We start from the raw sequence: 21274 nt of genomic DNA, 5'->3' as shown, positions 1-21274 counted from the left end.
AAAATCTATTTCTTCCTTCATAAAATAAAAGGAATATAGCTGTTGGTGCTGGCTTACATTTATCTTTAAAATTCCTTCTTAGGTAAGCCACATCCAATCATTTTAAAGACTATTTCTCAGCCACACATGTATTCAGTGGAAGATGGAACACAGCTCTACAGTGTTGTCTTCAATCTGAAAGCCTTCTCCTAAAAGCTTTCCTTTCACTGTCCTCGCTTTGATCTTAAGTGCACTTTCTAAGCATTCATAAGACTAAGACTCATATCATTTTCCATTTTCAAATAATGACTTGAATTAGATTGTATAACATATTTCCTAACCATTTAGAATTTCTGTTCCTTCTGGACTTGTGTCCTTCAGCATGGCTATTTTGGAATAGAAATAGAAAATACATCCCTTAGCAATCAACAGATGGGTTTACCATTAATCATAAGAGAGCAATAGCAAAATATGCTTTATGACCAATGTTGACGCCTGTTTTTTGGGATTTAAATTACACACTGATAGCTGTACCTTTAATTTTTATACCCTCAAATAAAGTGTTTTAACATCTCCTTTTTATCACCTTATCTGCCTCTTGACTTCAGAATTTCTCCATATAGTCATTTACTTTTACACTCTGCAATAATCTGATGAATACGTGTACTATGTACAAAATACCCTGTTGGCTTTAGAGATACAGAGATTAAAAAAAAAAAAAAAGATTTGGGCACTGAGGTAGAACTCACTTAAGGAGAAACCATATATTTATGGTAACATCTGTAAAACACAAAGAAATATTAAATCAAAACATAAAATTTCCATTTTTGTTGGCCAAAATTAGTGAAATATTGCGTATTATTGTGGTTTAGCCTAAGACTATAACATGCTGTAGTATACTGGAAGCTTTGCTTAAGGTATTGTGAAAAATGTCAGGAAATGAATGTTAATCAGGCAGTAAAAAGATTGAGAAAGAAAATGATAATTTTAGATGAGGGAAAAAGCATATTCTATACAAAGCAAAAATCTTTTAGATTCGAAGGCATAAAGTAACATATTCTAGGAAGTATAAGAAGCATGTAGCTGTTGAGAGAGCTAGCCAGACAATCTGGGTGTAAAATTTACTCTACTGCTTATGAGCTATAAGACTAAGACTATAATTAAGGCTATATATAATTTATCACATTATATTACATCATATTATATATATATGTATATATACAGGCATACATCATTTTATTGCACTTTGCTTCACTGCACTTCACAGATACTGTTTGATTGTTGTTTGTTTTTCAAATTGAAGGTTTGTGGCAACTCTGTATTGAGCAAGACTGTTGGTGCAATTTTTCCAACAGCATGTGCCCACTTTGTGCCTCTGTGTCACATTTTGGTAATTATCACAGTATTTTAAACTTTATTATTATTATATCTATTCTAGTGATCTGTGATCAGTGATCTTTGATGTTACTATTGTAATTGTTTGGGGGCACCACAAACCATGCCCATATAAGATGGTGAACTTAATCAATTAATGTTTTATGGGTTCATATTGCTCCACATACCAACCATTTCCCTATCTCTCTCCCTCTCCTTGGGCCTCTATCCCGAGACAAAAAAATATTGAAATTAGGCCAATAAATAATCCTACAAAGACCTCCAAGTGTTCAAGTAAAAGGAAGAGTTTCACATCTCACACTTTAAATAAAACACAAGGAATAATTAAGCTTAGTGAGGAAGGGACTTCAAAAGCCAAAATAAGCCAAAGGTTAGGCTTCTTAAACCAAACAGTCAAGTTGGGAATGCAAAAGAAAAGCTCTTGAAGGAGACTAAAAGTGCTAGTCCAGTGGACACAGGATTCATAAGAAAGTGAAACAGCTTTATTGCTGATGTGGAAAGACTTTGAGTGGTTTGGATAGAAGATTAAACCAACCACAACAATTCTGTGAGCCAAAATCCAATCCAGAGCAAGGCCCTAATGCTCTTCAATTCTATGAAGGCTGAAAGAGGTGAGGAAGCTGCAGAAAAAACTGTGAAGCTAGCAGAGATTGATTTATGAGGTTCAAGGAAGGAAGCCATCTCTATGATATAAAAGTGCAAGGTAACTTTGGGAGGCCCAGTCAGGCGGATCACCTGGTCAAGAAATCGAGACCATCCTGGCCAACATGGTGAAACCTTGTCTCTACTAAAACTACAAAAGTTAGCTGGGTGTGGTGACACACGCCTGTAGTCCCAGCTGCTTGGGAGGCTGAGGCAGGAAAATCGCTCAAACCCAGGAGACGGAGATTGCAGTGAGTTGAGATCATGCCACTGCACTATAGCCTGGCCGTAAAGTGACACTCCATCTCAAAAAAAAAAAAAAAAAATATATATATATATTATATATATATATATGCAAGGTGAAACAGCAAGTGCTAATATAGAAGCTCCAGCAGATGATTCGGAAGATCTAGCTAATACTGTCTGTGATTTCTCCTGGCAGCATTTTGTAGTTTTCTTTGTAGAGGTCTTTCACCTCCTTGGTTAGTTATATTTCTAAGTATTTTGTTTTATTTTAATTTTTGCAGCTATTGTAAAAGGGGTTGAGCTCTCGATTTGATTCTCAGCTTGGTTACCTGTTGGTCTATAGCAGTCTTACCGATTTGTGTAAGTTGATTTTGTATCCTGAAACACTATTGAATTCATTTATCAGATCTCGGAGCTTTTTGGAGGAGTCTTTACGGTTTTCTAGGTATATGATCATTTAATCGGTGAACAGTGACAGTTTGGCTTCCTCTTTACCAATCTGGATGTCCTTTATTTCTTTCTCTTGACTGATTGCTCTGGCTATGACTTCCAGTACTATGTCGAATAGAAGTGGTGAAAATGGGCATTTTTCTCTTGTTCCAGTTCTCAGAGGGAATGCTTTCAACATTTCCTGGTTCAGTATAATGTCAGCTGTAAGTTTGTCATAGGTGGCATTTATTAGCTTAAGGTATGTCCACTCTATGCCAGTTTTGCCGAAGGTTTTACACATAAAGCCATGCTGGATTTTGTCAATTGCTTTTCCTGCATCTATTGAGATGACCATATGATTTTTGTTTTAAATTCTGTTTATGTGGTGGATCACATTTATTGACTTGCATATATTAAACCATCCCTGCATCCCTGGAAGAAACCCACTTGATCATGGTGGATTATTATTCTATTTTTGATATGCTGTTGTATTCAGTTAGTATTTTGTTGAGGGTTTTTGCATCTATGTTCATCAGGGACATTGGTTTGTAGTTTTCTTTCTTTATTATGTCATTTCCTGGTTTTAGTATTAGAGTGACACTGACTTCATAAAATGATTCCCTCTTTATCTTTTGGAATAGTTTCAATAGGATCGGTACCAATTCTTCTCTGAATGTTTCATAGAACTCAGCTGTGAATCCATCTGGTCCTGGACTTTTAAAATTACCGTTTCAATCTCACTGCTTGTTATTGATCTGTTCAGAGTTTCTATTTCTTCCTGGTTTAATCTAGGAGGTTGCATATTTCCAGGAATTTATCCATGTCCTCTAGGTTTCCTAGTTTGTACACGTAAAGGTGTTCATAGCAGTAGCCTCGAGTAATCTTTTGTATTTCTGTGGTGTCAGTTACAATATCTCCCATTTCATTTCCAATTGAGCTTAATTAGATCTTCTCTCTTCGTTTCTTGGTTAATCTTGCTAACAGTATATCAATTTTGTTTATCTTTTCAAAGAACCAGCTTTTTGTTTCATTTATCTCTTCCTGTTTGTTTCAATTTCATTTACTTCTGCTCTGATCTTGGTTATTTCTTTTCTTCTGCTGCGTTCGGGTCTGGTTTGTTCTTGTTTCTCTAGTTCCTCGAGGTGTGACCTTAGGTTGTCTATTTGTGCTCTCTCAGACTTTTTGATGTAAGCATGAACTTTTCTCATAGCAGTGCCTTTGCTATATCCCAGATGTTTTGATAGATTGTGTCATTATTATTGTTCAGCTCTAGAAATGGAAAAACAAAGCCTGGATGACAGCACATGTATTGATAGCATGGTTTACTGAATATTTTAAGTCTATTATTAAGACCAATTGCTCAGAAAAAAAATATTTCTTTCAAAATATTACTGCTCACTGACAACATACCTGGTCATCAGGGAACTCTGATGGACATGCACAGGGAGATTCACAATGTTTTCATGCCTGTTGACACAACATCCATTCTGCAGCCCATGAATCAAGGGGTCGTTTGGACTTTTTTTTTTTAATTTTTTAATTTTTTAATTTTTTTTAGTATAAGAAAAAAATGTTTATTATTTATTACACTAATCAATTCTGACCACCAACAACCAATGGGGTCCAGGAGAGAAGAACATCTTGCTTCTCAACAAACTTTCCTCCCTTGCTTTAACATTTTTGAGGATTCTTTCCCAAACCTATTACATCTGAATTATGATGGTTACAAATTTTCCAACTCTGCCACTCCTTCCAGTGCATTATTTTTAGTGTCTTCATTAAAGGGGCAAAATAAAATAAAATAAAAATAATAAAGATTCCGTACTTGTAATAACAAAACAATGTTGGAAACTGTCATTAAATCAGGACAAGTGAAAAACAGATCTTTTCCCAGACTCACCGGACTATAAATTTAGGAAGTACACAAAAAAATTAAAAATTAGTTATACTCAATAGGATACATTAAATATGTACAGTTTTTGTATGTCAATCATACCTAAGTAGTTTTAAAAACAAATGATCCGGCCCATACCGCCAACTAATAAAGAACAAACAAATGAGTCATACAACAGAAAAATCACAGATTTTGGTTTACTCCTACTTTTGAGTTAAGAACACTAACAATAAAATTTGCATGCAACGAATACGGTTCCCTAAACACAACAGATGAATTATTTTATATACACATCTTATTTTTATTTATGGAGAATCGGTTAATAAACACATTTTAAGTTCAACGTATTATGTATTTATGAGTGGGAAGCAACCTTAAACCTTTTAAACACCAGAAATATACAAAACAATTATAGGTGAACTAATACAAAGTCCCTTGTGTTTTGATCCTGGAGTCAAACCATAGAAATCTCAGGTTAAGAGAACTTTGAAAAATATTGTTTCGAATATTAAAAATCATGTGTTTGAGGGAGGGAGAGAACAGCCTTTCTTTGCCTTAAAATACTTTACGTTTTATGAAATTGCAATTGGAATGAAGCAGCTCCTAAAGTAGTCAGTGTTCAGAGGAAGAGAAAATTGAGCACAAGAGCCAACTACTGTTTTACTCAACTCGTTCACAATGCTCAGCTGAAGAACTTCTCACTTGAAAGACCTGTTGAAGGTCAGGCACAATGGCTCACGTCCATAATCCCAGCATTTTGGGAGGCCGAGGCGGGTGGATCACTTGAGTCCAGGCGTTTGAGACTAGCCTGGCCAAACATGGGGAAACCCCATCTCTACTAAAAAAAAAAAAAAAAAAAAAAAAAAAAGCTGGGTGTGGTGGCAGGTGCCTGTAATCCCAGCTACTTGGGAGGCTGAGGTAGGAGAATCCCTTGAACTCAGGAGGCAGAGATTGCACTGAACTGAGATTGCACCAAGTGCACTCCGGCCTGGGCAACAGAGTGAGACACTGTCTCAAAAGACAAAACAAAACAAAAAAGAGCTGCTGCTGAAGACATGTCTATTTTAGAAAAGTAGTATGAATGAGTTTTCTACATATTAACTACAATTTCTGGTAATTTGCGAAATGTTTTTCCCATTTTTAAATCTGAGAGTCTCTATCTCCACTCACAAAGCAACAGGCACTGCTAGGACTCTTAGGCTAACATCTGCCACCCCACTAATCTGCATGGTCCATAAACAGGTGTGCAGAGGACCAGAGTTCACCTGTCAGCAGCCCCGCTGGAATCCGACTCTCCAGACTTTCTGCCATTAATTACCATAGATGTGGCCTTTTCCCTGATATTCTATTCCCATTGGAGGCTTTTTATTAAGACCTTGTTCCTGTGAACACATTTGGGGCACAACATATTGTCTTCAAGATGCGGGGGTGGAAAATTGGAGGCAGGAAGCAAGAAGAGTGCACTCACTCTCCCTTCTTGCTTTTCTGGAACCCAGGCTTGACCAGCAGTGAAACTGCAGGTGAACCCAAACATCTGTGTCTGCAGGGAGACTTTTCCCATGGACCACACACCACCTGACACCACAGACCTCTTGTGGAGATTCCACTGCCTCTGGCGTCCTTGCCCTGGCCGAAATTCTCACCCAGGAGGCCAGCAAAGCCTCTGGGGCAGAAGTTGTCACCACAACTGTATTAACTCCCTCAAGGAGAGCAGTGGAATCTTCCAGGGCAGGCGGCCCCTCCGCAGGGGGAAGGGCCACTTCAGGAGGATGTGTCTCAGAACTTTGCAGGGACGTTTCCCCTTTTTCCACCTTTACTTTTTTTTTGCAATGATTTCCGGATTTTTGCCTCTTTTGCTGTGCTAGGAAAATCGTTTTGATTTGAGTAGGCAAAGGCACACAGGCGCTTATATGCATCCAATTTCTGGCCTTTGGAGCTCAGCTTCAATTGCTGGCACCAGGCCCGCAGAATGTCCCAGTGAATCAGATTAACAGGTGGCAGCTTAGAGGCTAATGGAGGGATTGGTATCTTCTTCTGAGGTCTGGGGTTGTCACTGTGCTCTGCCTTCTTCTTAGGACAGAGCACTTTATTGCCTTTGACAGACATTTTTTCTTTGGTTCCCTTTGCTGATGTTCCTGGCAAAGCAATCACGTTTGGGTGATTAGAAGCCTGCTGATCCTCTTCCCTCGACTTCTCTGTGGAGGTCTCCTTGCCTTTCGCCTTCTCCATACTTGTAGAAGCGGAGCCTCGCAAATGCTTCCCCTTTTGGACTTTTAAGTCAAATCATTTAAGGAATACATTTTGTATGCCAGGCGCGGTGGCTCATGCTGTAATCCCAGAACTTTGGGAGGCTGAGGCGGGCGGATCACAAGGTCAGGAGATGGAGACCATCCTGGCTAACACGGTGAAACCCCGTCTCTACTAAAATTAGCCTGGCATGGTGGCGGGCACCTGTAATCCCAGCTACTCTGGAGGCTGAGGCTAGGAGGATGTCGTGAACCCAGGAGGCTGAGCTTGCAGTGAGCGGAGGTGACTCCACTGCACTCCAGCCTGGGCGACAGAGTGAGACTCCGTCTCAAAAGAAAAAAGAAAAAAGAAAAAAAAAATACATTTTGTAAAACTATAGCTGGCATAGACAGTGATTCCTCTGTTGGGTCTGGACAATATACATTGTAAACCTTCTGGAAAGGATTCACCATTCTAGATGCCATTAAGAATGTTAGTGATTTACGAGACAAGGACAAAATATCAACATTAACAGAGTTGAAAGAAGTTGATTCCAACCATCCGGGATGACTTTGAGAGGTTTAAGACTTTATGGGAGGAAGTAACTGCAGATGTGGTGAAAATAAGAAAATCAGAATTAGAAGTGGAGCCTGAAGATATGACTGAGTTGCTGTAATCTCATAATAAAACTTGGATGAATAAGAAGTTGAATGAGCAAATAAAGTGGTTTATTGAGATGGAATCTGTTCCTGTGTAAGGTGCTGTGAATATTGTTGAAACAACAAAGAATTTAAAATATTCCATAAACTTAGTTAACAAAGTAGCAGAAGCAGGAATTAAGGATATTGACCCCAATTTTGAAAGAAGTTCTACTGTGGGTGTGATTCTATCAACAACATCACATGCCACGGAGGAATCTTCCATAGAAGGAATAATTAATTAATGTGGCAAACTTCATTGCTGTCTTATTTTTAAAAATTTCCACAGCCACCACAGCCTACAGCAACCACCACCCTGATCAATCAGCAGCAATCAACACTGAGGCAAGACCATCCACCAGGAAAAAAGATGAAGGCACAGATGACTGATTAGTGTATTTTAGCAATACAGTATTTTTTAATTAGGGTATTTACATAGTATTTTTAAACATAATGCTATTTCACTCTTAAAAGACTACAATATAGTGTAAACATAACTTTTATATGTATTGGGAAACCAAACATTTATGTGACTTGCTTCATTGTGATACTCACTTTATTGTGGTGGTACGGAGCTAAACCTGCAATATATTTGAGGTATACTTTTACGTAATTAAGGCTATATTAAGAATATTCAGCTTTGAGACTATAAAACTGTTAAGTTCTCTCTCTCATCTGTCTCACTGTTACTTCATCTGTAAAACAGAGGTGATAAGACCAATTTAATATGCTTGTTGGAGGATTAAATGAGTCAAATGTATAAAGCTCTCAGAACTGTGTCTGCCAAAAAGTAAGCAGCATGTGTCAGTTATTGTTGTTGAAAGGTAGACTGAAGAGCCTCATCCTAACTTGCATTGCTGAAGAAGAGCCAGCCCTCCCCCTTTTAAAGACTATTCCCTTAGGAACTGCCTGATCTGATCAATTCATCTCCTGACTTACTTGCCACATCTTTGCTTCATCAGTTTTCCCTCTTCCCCATTCATTCTCTGTCCCTAAAGGTATCAACACTCATTTCCTTACGAGGAGGTCTCAGAGTGAAAGCTGGAGGTGAGCTGACACAGTGTTCCACAATTTTTGAATCTGAATGCTTTGCAGTTGCCACAGGCCCACTCACAGTGCAAAATCGGCAAGGTCCCCAGAGCCATTTGTATGACTCATTCTGCAGTCACATACAACACTGTACTCACTATGCAGTAGCTACATGTCAGGTTGACATTTTCAACATTAAAATCGACTTTATGTCACTACTACAGCTTCATTTTTTTTTTTTGCCTTTCTATATTAGATTTTAAAATGACAAAAATCATACAGAATTTTATTAGTAAAAAATTCATGATCTTACACATCACAACCTTTCTTTAGCTCATCCCTCTGTAATAACCAATGTTAACTGCCTTTTACTCCTTTCAGGTTCTTCTCCATAGTCAGACAAATGGCCTTTTCACAAGATATTCTTATTTAGTATATAATACATGAAATTTAATTTGGTTTTATTTTAAAACAATATACTACAAACATCTCTTGAAGTCAGTGGCTATGGATACAGTATAACTTGTGCTTTTTTATTATAGTTTCAAGATATTCCAAGGCATGGGTATAACATAATCTATTTAGCATTTTCCAACTGGTAAACTTTCAAGTGCTTTCATGCTACAAAAAACATCTTTGCCTAGGCGGGCAGATTGCCCAAGCTCAGGAGTTGAAGACCAGCCTGGGAACACAGTGAAATGCCATCTCTACTAAAATACAAAAAATTAGCCAGGCGTGGTGGCGTGTGCCTGTAGTCCCAGCTACTCGGGAGGCTGAGGCAGGAGAATTGCTTGAACCTGGGAGGCAGAGGTTGCAGTGAGCCAAGGTCACACCACTGCACTCCAGCCTGGGTGACAGAGCAAGACTCCATCTCCAAAAAAAAAAAAAAAAAAAAAAAAAGCCTTTGTGTGTATGTACATATACATATATACTTATATATAAATATATTTATACATATACAAAATATGTGTATATATATAATGAATATATTCATATAAAGATGTTTTGTATTTCTGTAACTGAAATTAGGAAAAATGGGGCTACTGAATCAAAAGCTGCTTGTCTTTTCATATATTAACAGTTACTGGCAGATTACTTTCCAAAATGATTTTAGCAACTCCTTCTCCCAGTGCTTGTTTTCTGAACCATTGCCAGAAGAAAATGTTTTCCATTTTCTAATTTTTGCCAATCTGATAAGTTAAGAATATTATGTCATTATGGTTTTATTTTGTGTTTTTCTTACTACCAGAGAATTGAAAAACATTTTATGTTTGTTGATGTTTGGATTTTATCTTCCTTGACTTGTCTGTTGAAGTATTTTGTGAATCCTTTGCTTCTTTTTTTTCTATTTGTATTATTAATTTACAGGCTCTCTGTATATTAAAAATATTGAAACACATTTAAAAGACAAACAATAGAGTTGGAAAACATTTATAGTGCAGATGATAGTAAAAGCATTAGCAGCAACGAGTAATTAGAAAAAACAAATGCTGGCCGATCACTGTGGCCCATGCCTATAATCCCAGCACCTCGGGAGGCCGAGGCGGGCAGATCACGAGGTCAGGAGATGCAGACAATCCTGGGTAACAGGGTGAAACCCCATGTCTACTAAAAATACAAAAAATTAGCCAAGTGTGGTGGCACGTGCCTGTAGTCCCAGCTACCTAGGAGGCTGACTCGGGAGAATCGCTTGAACCCGGGAGGCAGAGGTTGAAGTAAGCCAAGATCCCGCCACTGCACTACTGCATGGCATCAGAGTGAGACTCTATCTCAAAAAAAAAAAAAAAAAAAAAGAGAAAAGAAATGATAAATGTGGTTGAATATTTTAATACAATCAAATATGTCTATTTTGTACTGTATGACTTCTGGGTGGGCTGTTTTGTTTTAGAAAGTCTACCTTTCCCCACGTTTTGCTAAATCTAAGACTGTACAAATATTTTCCAAAACTCTCTCCAATAATTAGATGTTTTTTATAACAAACCTTAATTTAGATTTTTAAAATTATTGTTTAAAGTGAGAATTGAACTTTGTTTCTTCCAATGAATTTTCAAAAAATAAAATCACTTGATATTTTAAAAGATTTTATGTTTGCATATTATGTGTTCTAAGAGAGGTATCTGTTAAAACTGAACAAAGCCAGCTACAGAAATTGGGAACTGGGCTTTCTTTCATCCAGTGAATCTTTATTTCTGTAGTTCCTAAATTTAGGAATCTTTTACTTCACTCTTAGGGCCTAGATTTATTTCATTTTTTTTCTTTTTTTTCTTTTTGCAAGTTTGACTTATATATGGGAAATGATTAGGATCTCAAAATCTGAAGTCAGATAAGCCAAAGTCCATGTATGTATGGCATTCAGCATGTGACAAGGAATTTATACAACTTTTGTAATTCTTAGTTTCCTCATCTTTACAATGACCTCAATGAAATGAATCTATAACATGGGATTATTGTAAGGATTAAATGTAATAATGCATTTAAAGAGAATAAATGCTTAAAAAATAATAAGCTTTCAACAAATGCAGCTATTATTGTTATAGTCTATTAAAAGATATTTTCTTATCTGAGATGGGCCTATATGCCTGATTTGGAACTTAAAAGAAGTATCAGATTATTAAAGGATATGTATAATGAACTAAAAGACTATTGTGTTCTAATGTTAAAAATTCAGCCCAATGTGTTCTTTTAATTTACTACAAAGATAACATCATTGATTATTTATTATTTATTATACTTTAGCTCTTTTAGTTTACTCCAAAGATAACATCATACTTTAGTTCTGAAAGTTGTATCTGACTATTTTAATTTGATATACTGAATATTAAAATATAATTGTTTAGCTCATATCTTTTAGGAAGAAATTTTTGAAATATTTAACTTATAAAGCAGAAAGCAATTAATGCCTGCCCCCTCAAGTCTTGCATCAAAAAAAGAATATAGTATACAGATTGGTTCCAACATATATCCTAGACTTTTTGTTGTCATTTACTGGCAAAGGAAAAATAGAATCTGGTTACTTCTGTTTTACTTAAGATTCTTTTAGTTCTAAATAAAACTAAAATTCAAACTGGCTTGAAGAAAAGGGGAATTTTTGACTTTCCGAATTGATGAGTACATGGGTATAGCAAGCTAATGTACTGCTGGATTCAGGGCCAAAATTTTCTGTGTCTTTCCATCTTTTGGTGCCATGTAACTCTGAGATAGCTTTCTTTCTCTATCCTTCCTTCCTTCCTTCCTTCCTTCCTTCCTTCCTTCCTTCCTTCCTTCCTTCCTTCCTTCCTTCCTTCCTTCCTTCCTTCCTTTTTTTAAGACAGGGTTTCACTCTGTCACCCAGGCTGGAGTGCAGTGGCTTAATCATGGCTCGTTGTAGCCTCTACCTCCTGGGCTCAAGCGATCTTCCCACTTCAGCCTCCCAAGTAGCTGGGACCACAGGTGCATGACCCCAAGCCCAGCTAATTTTTTTTTAGTATTGTAGAAAACGGGGTATTCCTATGTTGCCCAGGCTGGTCACCAACTTCTGGCTCAAGTGATCTTCCCACCTCAGCCTCCCAAAATGCTGCGACTACAGGCATGAGCTGCTGTACCTGGCTAAGTTTCTTTTTATAAGTACTTTTCCAGGGTGGTGATCACAATAACCACCAATTGCTCTAGGTTTACATTTATCAGTTTAGGTGCCAATACAAAAAAAAACAAAAAACAAACAAAAACAAAAACAAAAAATCCCTGCATTTCTTTCCTAAGAATTACAAAGGCTCAGAGCTGACTGTACTGACTTTGAGCCAGCTTGCATTAAGTAATATTTCTTAATCTGTTACTGTTATTCTAATAGGCCAGGCCCAAGTCTTCACTCTATTGCAGAAGTCTTCAGGTAGATTCCACTCCACCAGATACACATGGTCTGAGAGTACAGGGAAATAGTTTTCCAAGGAAATCTGAGATACCATTACTAATTGTTCCATATTTTTACCAGTAGGCAGTGGAGTTACTCCTTTTGACTTTAGCTAATCTACTGAGTATGAAATGGTACCTTATTGTGGTTTTAACTTACAGATTCCTATGACTAAAGATGTCAAGTACCAGATGAGGTTGAGGACATGCTATCCCCAAATATAGCACCTTAATATATTGAATATCTAAACTTTCATGTGTTTGTAGAGCATGAATACATCTTCTATGGTAAAGTGTGCAAATCTTCAACTTCTTTTAAAAACTGGGATGGTCATCATTTTACTGTTGATTTGTAGGTGTTCTTTATGTGCAAGTTCTTTGTCATATGTGTTACAAAACTTTTTCCTTAGTCTGTGGCTTGTCCATTCATTTTTATAATGGTGTGCTTTGCAGAGCAGATGTTTTAGTTTTTTAAGGAATTTAATTAATTAATTTAAATTATTTGTTTAACGCTGATTGTGTCCTGCCCAAGAAATTTTTACAAAATCTAAGTGTCAAAGATAATCTGTTTTCTTCTAGAGGATGTATAGTTCTGGGTTGAATCTTTAGGTCTATTATCCATATCAAAGTAATTTTTATGTTTAATATGAAAAAGTAGATGAGTGGGGTCTTTTCTGGTGTTTTTTTGTTTTGTTTTGCTTTGCTTTACTTTCCCCATACAGATTTCCAGCTGCATTTTAGGATATGTGACTTACATATCCTAAAAAGGGGTTTCTTTGTTCATTGCCCTCTCCATTCTGCTCAAATGATCGAATGTTTATTTGCCTGTCATTACCCTATCCTACAGCTTTATGGTAACTCTTGAATCTGGATATCTGGTACTATAAGAGCTCTCCTTTTTCAAAATTGTTTTAGCTACTGTAGATCTTTTATGATTCTATAACATTTTTATGATGAACTTGTCTATTTCTTTAAAATGTGTTTAATGACACGGTTTTAACAGGGATTTTGTTGAATCTGTAAGTCAATTTAGAGAGAACATGCATCACAACAGTCCATGAACTAGTAGAGCTTTCCACATATTTCGGTCTGTTCAAGTTTTTCTCTGTTCAGTCTTACAGGTATTTTTGGGTAGAGATATTTCACATCTTATGTGAAATATAAGGTCAGGGGTTCTCAACCTTGGCATATTGACAGGTTGAATCAAATAATAGACATTTGTAATAAAAGTTCTTTGTAAGATATAAATAAATTTTCTTAATTTTATTAAAGGTATCTATAGAAAAAGGACAGCAAACATTATATGTAGTGATGAATTGTTAAAATAGTCTCATTAAGGGAGAAAAAAACTGACAAGGATGCCTATTGAGAAAGAAAATCAGCAATTCTGACAACTATTAGGTTGATGATCTGACACTCACAGCAAGGGTATGGTGTTTCTTCGTTAATATAAACAATTTCATGGAATACTCACATCAGACAAGGTCACTGTGAATGATTGTGATTGAGGGAGAAAAACAAGACTATTTCTTAATCATGTCTGAGCATAGAAAAAATAAGAACACTGAGCAAACCACAAAAATAACCAAGCATGCCCCACTGCATGCTAAATGAGCAAATGCTAATTTTTTTTAAAAAAATTACAGCCTTAGCCTAATTTTATTTTACTTACTTCCTAGACAAATACTAAGATATACAATTATAAAATCATCTTCATTTTCTTATAATACCCATTCCAGAGGTAAACCTGCTTGGTCCCACTCTAGCCCAAATGTTATAACAATCTTCTCCTAATATCCTTTTAATGACACATCCCATTGTTTCCCCAAATTTTATGGTCTCTCCTGTTGCAACAAGTAATAAACCCAACTTTGTTTGATTCTTGTGATTTTGTAGTCTTCAGCTGGTGGGCATCTACACTACTTTATTGCAAATATTAAGCATTATTCAAAAAGTAAGGGAGAGGAAACCAGGCACTCAAAAAAATGCAGGAGAAGCAATATCCTCAGTAGGTGTCACTTAAAGTGAGAAGGTGAGGGTAAGATTCAGAAAAATGACTGATATGGTCTGGCTCCGTGTCCCCACCCAAATCTCATTTTGAATTGTAATCCAAATTGTAATCCCCACATGTTAAGGGAGGGATCTCCTAGGAGGTGACTGAATCATGGGAGCAGATCCCCCAGGCTGTTCTCCTGACAGTGAGTGGTTTCTCACTAGACCTGACGGTTTTGTGAGTTTTTCCCCACTTTGCTCTGCAATTCTTTCATTCTTTTTCTTCCTGCTGCCATATGAAAAATAACATGTTTGCTTCCCCTTCTGCCATGATTGTAAGTTTTCTGAGGCTTCTCCAGTCCTGAAGAACTGCGAGCCAATTAAACTTCTTTCCTGGCTTGGCATGGTGTCTCACACCTCTAATCTTAGCACTCTGGGAGGTCGAGGTAGGCAGAACACCTGAGGCCAGGAGTTTGAGACCAGCCTGGCCAACAAGGCAAAACCCTGTCTCTACTAAAAATACAAAAATTAGCCAGGCATCATCATGAGCTCCTGTAGTCCCAGCTACTTGAGAGGCTGAGGCACAAGAATCACTTGAAGCCAGGAGGCAGAAGTTGCAGTGAGCTGAGATTGTGCCACTGCACTCCAGCCTGGGAGACAGAGTGAGACTGTCTCAAAAAATCAATAAAAACTTTTTAAAAATACGCTCTTTTCTTTATAAAATTACTCAGTCTCAGGTATTTCTTCAGAGCAGCATGACAATGGACTAATACAATGACTGAGGATGCAAGCCTCACATACATTTGAGGGGTTGTGCTCTGCCAAAAGGTGTTATGCAAGAGGATACTGGGAGGCTAAAATCCAGCCTGGACCCCACTACTCAACCTGTGGGTCTTGACTTGGCACTCTCACACTGGAGACAGAAGTATCTTTCAAAAGCTGTATGGCAGCATAGTGTAACTTAGCTATGGTACATTTGATGAAGAAGGCCTTTCTGTGAGCTCATAATGAGCTCCGGAGGGGGATGTAAAGAACTCCATGAGGATGAGAACCTAAGGGATGAGGATTGGTTCAGAAGTCTTGGACTTCTTGTAGTGACGTAGGTAGTCACATAACATTTATGAAATGATCAACTCTGTCTCAAGTAGAATGCGGTACTGGGGTTATGAGATTTGGGGATGGGTCCCTTCTACTAGGAGCATGCTGAGCATGGGCCCCCCTTTCCACAGCCTCTATCAGTGAGGTAGAGGCCAGTCTTCTCAAAAGTCTTGTATCTTTGGGTCTCCCTTCTACAAGAGGCTCTGTGACACCCACTTGATTCCTGCCAATTGTGTCATGGAGGCCAGGAGAAGGGATGATTTACCTGGTGTATAAGATGTTCCTGGCTTTCCTCTTTAATTTCTGCTATTGGAGGTATGGGGGCCAGGTTCACAGAAAAGGATATGTTCTTTTTTGCTTTTAGATCTTATGCTAGGTCAGGGATTCTCAACCTTGGCATATTGACAGGTTAAATCAAATAATGGCTACTTGTAAGAAAAATTATTAGTAACATAGAAATAATTTTTCTTAATTTTCTTAAAGGTATGTATGAAAAAATGACAGCAAACATCGTATTTAGTGATGAATTGTTAAAATATTCTCATTAAGGGAGAAAAACAATTTGACGTGGATGCTCTTTCTTTTTTCTCTCTGATAGAAATACTCTCCCGTTGGGTTTGACAAATAACTGATCTCTCCTCAAACTCCATTCAGGAATTAACTTTTCTGTGATGCTATCACTGACCTGCCTGAATTGAGCTGATTGCTTCCTCTTTGAACCCCCAATACTTTTATCATAGCACTGATCTCAAATAAATACAATTTATTTATGTACATATTTCTTTCTCCTTAGAGTTTGTAATATCTTTTATTCTTTTGTTTCTATCACTCAGTGTTTGAGTAATGATGAATATAGTAATATTAATAATGTGTGATTATAGTGAACCAAATAAATTGTACTGAGTTGATATATAGATAAGCTAATGTTATTTAATGGAATGAATATGTGATCACAAGCAGAAAACTCTGCTTTTGTTTGTTTGTTTGTTTTTTGAGATGAGGTCTCACTCTGTCGCCCAGGCTGGAGTTCAGTGGCATGACCATGGCTTGCTGCAGCCTCCGTCTCCGTGGGTTTAGGTGATCCTCCCAACTCAGCCTCTCAAGTAGCTGGGACTACAGGTGCACGCCACCACACCCAGCTAGTTTTTATAGAGACATGGTTTACCTTGTTTCCCAGGATGGTCTCAGACTCTTAGGCTCAAGAGATCTGCCCACCTCAGTCTCCCTTCCAAAGTGTTAGGATTATAGGTGAGAGCCACCACCCCTGGCCAAACTCTGCTTTCTAACTTTGCCTGTGTTAACTAGTTTCATATACAGAAGCCTCTTAACCTCTGTGCATTTGTTTCCTAATCTGTAAAAATGAAAACATCAGTTGATTGCTGACATTACTTTTGATATCAATACTCTGTGATTCAGACTGATGTGTCCCATGCTTGACCTTGCTAGATGAGTTTTCATAATTTGCATAAAGAGCACTGATGCATTCCTAGGCACCGAGGATCAAATACAATCATATAAAAATTGATAATAAGGCTTTTGCTCAAGCACTAATGGCTAACTAAGAAGTCTGGCCATGAAGACAAACATTTCCCAAAGCTATCGGATTTCTCACACTGACACAAAACCAAGCAAGGGTGTAATTAAACTTTTATCTAAGTAGAATCCATACAGTGCACTTGGGGTCTATTGAATTACCTTGAATACAAAAAGGCTTACATGACTAGGCCAATTGGAACCTGTGATTTATTGGAATGACTTCAAAGTCTATATACACACTGTTAACCCATGACATTAAAGAGTAATTCCCTTTCTAGATTTTGAATTAAAAAAAAATTATTTGGCTACCAGGAACCAGTTATCAAAACAGTGTGATTTGAAGTGACTTAAATTGCAACAGTAGCTCTAGCATTATGAAGATGTTTACAAAGAATTGTGTTGCTTTTGAATTGTTTCCATAAAGAGCTACACTAGCTTATAAAACAAGGACTTTTCCATTATCAAAATTACACTATTTCTTCAAGCTGCTTTTGTAAAAGTGATTGATGATTTTATTTTATATTACCAACTGGATAAAACAGTATACTTTTATGCAAAGTAACCTAAAATACAAATAATATTCTTAGCAATATGTCAATTTTATCAACCAATATAGATTTATAATGTGTACATTACCATGGTGAGGGCAAGTAATATGTTATTCCAAAGTGGTGCCTGCAGGTTCGTATTAATTAAGTAGCTATATATGTATTGGTCAATGTACTTGAAAGAGTGACAAGGGCAGTTCAGGTCATAGACTTTGCATTTCATAAGTTATTATTTTAATTTCTAATGAGCATAGATAAAGCGTCAAATCACTGTAGAATTTTCCCAGCTGCCAAAACTTGTTATAATTATATTCAAATGATTATCAAGGTTTTAAAATTGTTTTCTAGGAAAAACAATTGCCTTTGAGTAAAGAATGTCATTTGTGTAAACGCTAGGTATTAGATCTATTCAGTTTGAGATCTAAATGGTGATCTTTTTTCCCAAATATCAGAAAATATATCTACTCTTTTATTTTTGGTGTGAGGCCAATATAAACTACTAAAACCTTAAAGATGTTTTGGTACTAAAACGGCTCCAAGAAAACAAAGCATTTGTTCTTAGTATTATTCCATTTAACCAAGGCTATCTTCCTGTATGAAAATATTGAATTGCTTCTTCTAAGTTATGGGAGAATTGATATTACCCTCATCAACGAGCAAAATCACTTGGGTGTTCCTGACTCTTTGCCACCATGATGTATTAGTTTCCTACTGCAGCTATTACAAATTACCAAAAACTAAGTGGTCAAGACAACACAAGTATATTATCTTACAGTTCTTAAGGTCAGAAGTTTAAAATGGGTTTCACTGAGCCAAAATCAAGGTGCTGCACTCCTGCATACTCCAAAAAAGTGTGTGCTTCCTTGCTTTTTCCAGCTCTTAGCCCTGCCCCAAGTCCCTGGTTTATGACCCTTTACTTCATCTTCAAAGTGCATCACTGCAACCTCAGCTTCCATTATTATATCTATTTTTCTGACTTTTACACTTTTGCCTCTCTTAGGATCTTGTGATTACGTTGGGCTCACTGGGATAACTAATCCAGGACACTCTTCCCATCTCAACATCCTTAACTTAATCATATGTGCAAAGTCCCTTTTGCCATATAAGGTAACAGATCCACAGGTTCCAGGAATTAGGACATGGATATTTTTGAGGGGCTATTTTTCTTTCACACATGGAACCCTTTGCAGTCTGGTGAAACCTGTAGTTTTCTTCTCAGAATCATGTTTAAAGCCTAAAATATTGAAATATAGTAATACAAATATTTTAAAATAAATGTATGCTTTTCAAAGTACTGCATTAAATAATCATTGCAATGGCTAATAGTAGCCATAATAATTTCAAGACAGTTAAGGGCATAAATAATATTTGCCACACCTGTTATGTGATATGAAAATATCTGCTTTCGATTGTACTGCTAATGGTGGGGTGTTTTGTTTGTAATTCCAGTTGATCAGTATGAGCCAAGGAACCTGTTATTATTGTATAACTCTTCATTGCATTCACTTTTTCCTATCATTCAGCTAACTGAAAAGTAAAATAAACTAGATTGTGGACATTGTTTATCAGAAAAGTATACATGTTTTACGAGATACTCATTCTGCTCAACATTAGATGGTAAGATATTCTTAAACATGTGACAAGTCTTTCTGTCAGTTTTTAAATTAAAATATATTGTCCTGTCTGATTAATTTTAATACTTACTGAACGTTAGGCTTTCTATAGATTCATAATATAACATTTGTCTAGGAGCTTCCATTTGATTTAAAGTAATAAGATGTACATATTCTATTGCACAAAAGCTATCTAAAAGCATTTTGGAGAAATAGTGGCTTAATCATTTGTTGTTTTTATTTGCTGAAATTTTCTTTACATTTATATACAGTAAGCAAGCTTATGTCTTTGCAATCCAAAACAAAATAAATAGGTTATATGCTATAAAGGCTTAGAGGTGGCTGAAAGTTTACCTTTCAAAAATATTTTTATACCCAAAGTGTTGACCCAGTAAAGTAGAAGTTCTTTATTTTTTACTTGACTTTATTCCTGAATAGCCTATCTTCAATAAGCCCTGATAAGCAGGTATAACATGATTAATTTTATATAGCTAGATACATACACTAAATATATATGACTAACTAGAGAAAGATTGAACTATGTTTTAATACGTCCAATACCTGAAAACACAGAAATTGAAGCCAAAATATAATACTTTGATGCCCAAGTTATGGCTTAATATGGGGACATTTGAGGATTGGATTTGTAGAGCTTTTAAAAGTTCTTTTTTTGTCTCACTTTAAAATAATCAGTGTGTTCCACTTAGTCATGGAGTCTGCTTACACTTTCTAATCAGAGATTTTGCTTATATTTTGATTATCCAATAAGCACATCTTTCTGTTTAATGGGAAATTGTAGGTTATGGGAAATTGTTTAACCAGGAAAGTCGATTTATAGGCCTAAGAGTCAAATAAGAGTGGATTTTGTACATCAAGGCCCCTAAACACTATTAGAGCTTTACTGGATTTGTGGAAAAGGTAAGTAATTTGTGGAATTAAAGTGCTCTGCAATAGTAAGAGGAATGCTGATCTGTGATGCCGAAGCATTTCATATTAGCTTGTCCTTACCAACATAGTTGCCATCTAATTCCTCCATGTTTTCCTGTTTTCACCAGGGAGTCAGTACTGTCCCATTTTTAGTAGTTTGAAATCCTATACATTTTCAGGGATATCTGTCTTTTGTATGTGCTTATACAATTTACATAAAACAGAAAGCTGCCGTGACTAGTTTGAGATTTGAATAACACGAGTAAGACCTGCTATATTAATGTTCTATTTTTTTTATTTTCATAAGAACATTTTCTGTAAAGAAAGGAATCTCCATGTTTATTTTCATTTCTTTATTTTTGAGAAGAGTTGCAGCCTTGGTTAAATTACCATAACAGAGCTGAGGAATTCAAAATCTCAGTTGCTGGGAAGATATGCTTATTAGGCATTAGATAACATGTTTCCTTGATCAATCAAACAGATAAATCTGAGTAAGTGTTTAGGAGTCATAAGTGACATTTGCTAAGAGGAATGTTATGGCTAGATTGAAGGAAGTACAAGTCAAGAAATGTCTTTTGTATTTGCCACTAAATATCATTAAAATGTTTGGCAATGTTCTATCAAAGACGTGCTAAAGTGTGACGCACATATTAAAATATAAAAATTCGAGTAATATGATTTGAAGCATTAGAAAAATTATAGACTTAACAGTACATTTTTATTATTATTTGCCACCCTTAGTGTTTATTTAGCAGAAGTTTATGAAGAACCACTTCTTAACATTCACTATGGTAGGCATTGGTAACACAAAGATGAATGTACTACAATCCTTCTCTGAAATCACAGTTTGGATAGAGAAAATTGAAAAATAAAACCAAACCACAGTATATTCCAAAAGTGGAATAAAGATACATGTAAAATTCTCTCTGGGATCAGAGAGTAAAGCATAGTTCTAATTTTAAAATATTTCCTAAATCTTTCAATATAGAAATGTATTTTATAGCAACATATTATTTTGGAAAAAAAGCAGGATTGGAATTCTGACTCTCACTGACCAAGTTCTTACAAGATGTTTATCTTCTTGAACCTCAGATGTAACACTTAGAATAATGATAGCTGATGCCTATAAAGCACTAT

The 21274-nt window shown here is 36.4% G+C and overlaps 1 pseudogene; it reads right to left on the bottom strand.

The window, feature by feature from the left end:
• Positions 1-5930: 5930 nt before the first annotated feature.
• On the bottom strand, positions 5931-6832 carry LOC104672211 (annotated as a pseudogene).
• Between the last annotated feature and the right edge of the window lie 14442 nt (positions 6833-21274).

This window comes from Rhinopithecus roxellana, chromosome 2, assembly GCF_007565055.1.
Source record: "Rhinopithecus roxellana isolate Shanxi Qingling chromosome 2, ASM756505v1, whole genome shotgun sequence".
Classification (NCBI taxonomy): domain Eukaryota; kingdom Metazoa; phylum Chordata; class Mammalia; order Primates; family Cercopithecidae; genus Rhinopithecus; species Rhinopithecus roxellana.
The sequence above is the reverse complement of the archived record's forward strand: the minus strand, read 5'-3'. Positions and strand labels throughout refer to the sequence as shown.